The sequence below is a fragment of the Bison bison genome, unplaced genomic scaffold, assembly GCF_000754665.1.
Source record: "Bison bison bison isolate TAMUID 2011002044 unplaced genomic scaffold, Bison_UMD1.0 scf7180017864194, whole genome shotgun sequence".
Classification (NCBI taxonomy): Eukaryota; Metazoa; Chordata; class Mammalia; order Artiodactyla; family Bovidae; genus Bison; species Bison bison.
The window spans coordinates 1,797,966-1,804,959 of NW_011494766.1; positions in this window are offsets into that span (position 1 = coordinate 1,797,966).

Genomic DNA, 6,994 nt, shown 5'->3' on the forward strand with positions numbered 1-6,994 from the left:
AACTAAACTCAAAATGACAAGCTCTACACAGGAGAGAAGAGACCCAGAGCCATTTTCGCCTCTGGTGAAATGGCAGAAGGAAAAAGAGTTTGTGGTTGATGGAGATAAGGAGAATTCAGCTGAAGTTTCACCAAACTGGTCACAGCTGCCCATGGAATGAGACGCGGTAGTCACAAAGCTAATCTACACCTACCTATCTAACCTGTCCCAGGAGACATCACACGGAGATAGAAGTAGTTCGCTGAAGCTGGTGGCAGGGAAGAAGGGCTGAGAAGGAATCCCTGAGGCATTTGAGGCTTTCACAGAGATTAGGGAGCTGCTAAGACCTACAGGGAACAAAAAGTCTGGAAGACTTTAGGGGTGCAGAAAGCAGGAGGCAAAAGTCGAAGAGAAATAAAAAAGCTAGCAGTTGGGCAGTAAAGCAAAGAGCGACTTCCCACAAGTCGAAATCTCCTAGCTTGGTTTTGAAGAATAGGCAGGTCTCAAGAATCTTGTCAGTGCTCAGATCCCAGGCCCTGATGAAGGGAAAGTCCTATCTTACCCTCAAAACACTTGAAAGTGGTAGTGAAGTGAATCAAAGTAAAGCTACAATGAAGCCCAGATCCTGATCAAGTATCGGTCACACTGACTCAGCCTCTCATATTAAAAAAGAATTGTTCTGGGAGGTCACTATTACTTACTTTTGAGTATTCCCAGGTGGTGCAGAATCTGCCTGCCAATGAAAGAGATCCCAGAGATGCAGGTTCAATCCCTGGGTCAGGGAGATCCCCTGGAGAAGGAAATGGCAATGTGCTCCAGTATTCTTGCCTGGAGAATTACATGGACAGAGGAGCCTGGTGGGTGACAATCCATGGGGTCACAGAGTTGAACACGACTCAGCATGCATGCACACACACTCACTTTACTTACTCTGTACTCTTTTTTTTTTTCCTATAAATATTCAACGTGCAATAAGAAATTCAAGATCTATGGGAAAATAAGAAAATGCATCTCATGGTTAATATAGAAGAGAAACAATAGAACCAGAGACAGCTCAGAGGTTGAAATGATCAAACTAGTATTACAGCACAAAATTCCTGTGATATAAAACTATCAAAATATCTCATGGAAAGGAAGGCAATGTGCATGAAGAGATGGGGAATTTCATCAGAGTAATGGAAACCAGAAAAAAACAACCACATGGAAATGCTAGAAATGAAACAGACATAATATCACAAATAAATTCATTATACAAGCTTAGTTGCTGACTCAACAGCAGAGGAAACTGAGCATCTGATAACGTTTGGGCTGCTGCTGCTGCTGCTGCTGCTGCTAAGTTGCTTCAGTTGTGTCCGACTCTGTGCGACCCCATAAACAGTAGCCCACCAGGCTCCCCCGTCCCTGGGATTCTCCAGGCAAGCACACTGGAGTGGGTTGCCATTTCCTTCTCCAATGCATGAAAATGAAAAGTGAAAGTGAAGTCGCTCAGTCGTGTCTGACTCTTAGCGACCCCATGGACTGTAGCCCACCAGACTTCTCCATCCATGGGATTTTCCAGGCAAGAGTATTGGAGTGGGGTGCCATTGCCTTCTCTGAACGTTTGGGCTACTTTCCAACAATTCAACATACATGTAAATAGTGAAAAGAAATAAGAGAAGAAGGACAACGTGGCAGAAGAAATCATTGAAACTTTATTGGCTAACATTCACCCAAACTGGTGAAAAATATCAAGTCACAGAAGAAACTCAGCACACCCCAAGTAGAATAAATATAGAGAAAACCACACCTAAATAAATCAAGCCAGACTGCTGAAAAGCAACAGCAAGTGAAACCTGAAAAGCAGTCAGAGGGGAACAGAAGACATAGATTTTAGGCTAAAGATATAAATAACAGGTGACTCTTGAGTAGAATCAATGGAGGCCAGAAGAAAATAGAACCTCTTTAAAATGCTAAAAGAATAACACTGTCAAATGCCATATCCAGTGAAAATATATTTCAAATATACTTCAAAAATGAAATAAAGTCATTATCAGACAGAAAATTTGGGAGAATTCATCTCCAGCAGATCAACACTACAAGAAAAGCTAACATTTGCTTTTCAGAATGAACAGAAAGGAAACCAGAAGGAAATTCATATCTGCAGGAAGAAGTGAAGAGTATCAAAAAGGATAAGTATATGGGTAAATGTCAAAGACCTTTTCAAAGTAATATGTTTTCATCTTTGTCTATCTATCTGTGTACGAAGAATATTTTAGAGGACTACTGACTGTTTTGGGCTTCCCTGGTGGCTCTGATGGTAAAAGAATCTGCCTGCAGTGAGGGAGACCCAAGTTTGATCCCTGGGTCAGGAAGATCCTCTGGAGAAGGGAACGGCTACCCACTCCAGTATTCTTGCCTGAAGAGCCTGGTGGGCTACAGTCCATGAGGTCAAAAACAGTTGGACACGACTGACTGACTGTTTAAAGCAAGTAACAATAGGGACTTCCCTGGCAATTCAGTGGTTAAGACTGTGCCTCTATTGTTGGGGGCATAGGTTCGATTCCTGGTTGGAGAACTAAGCCCACATACCACAAGCATGGCCAAAAATCAAACAAACACCAACATTTTGAAATTTATAGCATATTACAGGTAAAATGTAAAATAACAATAGCATAAGGGTCAAGAGGAAGAGTAAAAAGAATTGTTATAAGGTTTTTACACAACCATCAAGTTGTATAGAAGCACTTTGTAGTGTATTATTTGAAGGTAGGCTGTGATAACTTAAAGATACAGAGCATAACCTTTAGAGCTGAAATTTCTATCTTCAGCATCTGAGAACTTATCAGACATGCAAATTTTGAGCTCAATCACAGACCTACTGAATAAGAAACTTTGGGTATGGCCCAGAAATCTGTGTTTTAATAAGACCTCCAGCTGTTTCTAACACAGGTAAAATTTAAGAACCACTGCTCAACAATAGCCACTAGAATATACCATAAAGAAGTGTACTTAAACACAGGAGATAAGATGGAATGATTAAAAAAATTCAACATATACAAAGGAGGCAGGAAAATCTGAATAGAAACAAAGCATAAATGAGATAAGCAGAAAACAAGTACCAAGATGGGAGATTTAAACCCAACCATATTAATAATTATCTCAAATATATTAAACACTCCAATCAAAAGGCAGATTGTTAAATTAATATAAAAACAAAATCCAACAATAGGCTGTTTATAAACATACAATTCAGTTATAAAGACACAGGTTGAACTTCCCTGGTGGTGCAGTGGAGAAGAATCTGCCAGCCAATGCAGGGGACATGGGTTCGAACCCTGGTCCAGGAAGATTCCAGGGAACTAAAGCCCATGTGCCACAACTACTGAGCCCCTGTGACACAGCTACTGAAACCCATGGGCTCCAGAGCCCAAACGCCACAACTACGGAGCCCCTGTGCTGCAACAGCTGAAGCCCACGTGCCTGGAACCGGTGCTCCATAGCACGAGAAGCCACCACAGTGGGAAGCCTGTGCACAGCAAAAGAGAGTAGCCCCTTCCACTGCCATGAGAGAAACCCAGCACACAGCAACAAAGACCCAAAGCAGCCAAAAATAAATAACGTGATTTAAAAAAAAAAAAGACACAGGTTGAAAGCGTAAGGGGAGAAAGAACATACATTATGCCAACACTAAATATAAAAAACATGTAAAGCTATATTAATATCAGAAAAGGCATACTTCAGGACAAGAATATTACTGAAGGGACTTCCCTGGTGGTCCAACAGTTAAGAATCCACCTTGGAAAGCAGCAGATATGAGTTTCATCCTTGATTGAGAACTAAGATCCCACATGCCATAGAGCAACTAAGCTTGAGAGCTGCAACTACTGAACCCAAGCACCACAACGAGAGAGAAGGCCACACAACACAATAAAAAAATCTCACACGCTGCAACTAAGACACAAGGTAGCCATGAATAAATAAATATTTTAAAAAGAGTATTACTGAAGAGAAAGAGGGAAACTTCTAATCAGAGAATAAAATTATCAAGAAGACCTATCAATCCAAGATGTGCAGGCAACTATGAAGAAAGTTCCAAGATGTATAAAGTGGAAGTTGACAGAAATGGACAAATCTACAATTATAGTTGGAGAGATTTTAACACTTCTATTTTGGACAAAAAAAAATCAGCATAGAGATATCTTTGCAACTCCATGGACTGTAGCCCGCCAGGCTCCTCAGTCCATGGGATTTTCCAGGCAAGAATACTGGAGTGGGTTGCCATTTCCTTTTCCAGGGGATCTTCCCACCCCAGGGATCAAATCCAGGGCTCCTACACTGCAGGCTGACTCTTTACCATCTGAGCCACTAGGGAAGCCCTTATTTGAACAGCACTATCAACCAACTTGACCCAAAGGACTTGATAAAATATCACACCCAACAACTACAGCATACATATTTTTTCCAAACCCACAGGAAACATTCATCAAGCTAGACTATATGCTCAGCAATGAAAGATAGCTTAATAAATGTCAAAGCATTAAAATCAAATTGAGTATACCTTCTAACTCAAAACTAATAAATTAGAAACCAATATAGAAAGATACCTGGCATTACACACCTATTTGGACAAGCTAAAGTTTAAAACGTTAGTTGCTCAGTCGTGTCTGACTCTGCAACCTCATGGACTGTAGCCCACCAGGCTTTACTATTCATGGGATTCTCTAGTCAAGGATACTAGAGTGGGTTGCCATTCCCTTCTCCAGGGGATCTTCCCAACCTAGGGATGGAACCCTGGTCTCCTGCATTGCAGGCAGATTCTTTACCATTGGAAGGACTGATTTTGAAGCTGATATAAAGAGCCAACTCACCAACTCACAGGAAAAGACCCTGATGGTGGGAAAGACTGAGGGCAGGAGGAGAAGGGGGCAATAGAGGGTGAGATGGTTGGATGGCATCATCGACTCAATGGACATTGAGTTTGAGCAAACTCTGGGAGATAGTAAAGGACCTGGAAGCTTGGCGTGCCGCAGTTCATGGGGTTGCAAAGAGTCAGAGATGACTGGGTGACTGAACAACAAGTTAAAAAAAAAACACTTGTGACAAGACCAAATACTGGTTGGGACACAGAGAAACTAGATCTCTCAAACATTGCAACTGGGAATGTAAAATGGTACAGCTACTCTGGCTAGTAGTTTGTCATTTTCTTAAAAACCAAATGCACATTACTATATGAGGAATTATAGTCCTGGGCATTTATCCTAGAGAAGAAAGCTTTTTGTGTCTACCCAAAAGCATGTAGAAAAAGGTTCACAGTAGGTTTATTTCTAATAGCAGAAAAAAATGGAACTCAAATGACCTTGAGTGGATGAATAATTAAATAAACTGTGGCACATCTACAGCATGGAATGTCACTCATCAATAACAAGGGAACTTACTAGTGGGACTTCCTTGGTGATCCAGTACCTAAGACTCTGTGCTCCCAATTCCTGTGTTCCATTCCTGGTCAGGGAACTAGATTCCATGTGCAGTAACAAAAAGATCCCACATGCCACAACTAAGACTTGGCACAGCCAAAAAAGTAAATGACAAAAAAAATTAAAAAAAAAAAAAGAGAGACTTAATATTGATACACACAACCTCTTGGATGGATCTCAAGAGGCTTACACTGAGCAGAAAAAAATTCAACCTCAAACAGTTACATACCACAGGATTCCATGTTTATAACATTCTTAACATGATATTACAAACAGAGAACATTCTAGTGGTTGCCAGACATTAGGAATGGGAGAAGGGAACAGGTCTGATAACAAAGAGGCAGCAGCTGAGGACTTTGTAGTGATATGACAATTTTGCATCTTGATGAGGTGGTTGTTATACTAATCGACGGGTGTGATAAAATTACATAGAACTCTATACACACACACAAAAGTGAATGCATGGAAAACTGGTAAAAACTGAAAACTCGCTGTAATTTGTATGTATGTTAATTTCCTTGTTTGAATATTGTGTTATAGTCATGTAAGATGTTACCATTGGGGGAAATTGGGTGAAGGATACATGCAACTTCTCTATATTATTTTAATAACTTCCTGTGGCTAATTATTTTAAAAGCAAAAGGAAAAAGTTACCTGGAAAATTTACAAATATTTGGGAATTAAACAATACCCTTCTAAATAACCTGTGAATCAAATAAAAGTCACAAAGACTAATACAACATATTTTGACCTGAATGATAAGGAAAACACAAACACTAACTACTGTGGAATGCTGGGAAAACAGGGCTTAGAGGAAATTTTCTAGCTTTGGATATTTATAATAAGAAGACAGGTTTAAGATCAATGATAATATTTTACATCTAAAGAAACTAGAAAAAGTAGAACAAGTTAAATATAAAATAACTAAAAGAAAAGGAATAAGAAAATAAGAGGAAATTGATAAAATATAAGATAAACAGACAGCAAAGTAAATCAATAAATTCAAAATTATGGATAATTGCAAAAATTAATATAATTAATTGATAAGTCTCTTGGTAAGATGATCTAGAAAAAAAAGAAAAACATTTCAAAAGAAGTAAAAAAGATTTGTCACTATAGATTACATAAACATTAAAAGGATAACACTATCCAATATACTGACAACGTTAAAGATAATAGACAAATTTCATGAAAAAAAATTACCAAAGCTGATAAAAGAAGAAATAAAAATGTTAAATAGCCTGAAATCTATTAAAATGTATTCATGGTAAAAGCATTCCCCCCACAAAAAACCTCTAGGCCCAATGAGCTTCTCCTATTATTTTAGAAAGAAATAGTACCAACCCCACTTAATATCTTTCAGAAAAGAGATAGGATATTTCCCAAATTGTTTTATGAGACTAGCATTATTTTGATGCTAAAACCTGACAAAGATTACAAAAAAAAAAGAAAACCTCACGTAATTTCCCTTCACAATCATAGACATGAAAATCCTTAATATATATTATTAGCTAATTAAATCTAACAATAAAAATAAGGGTAATACATTGATCACGATAGGC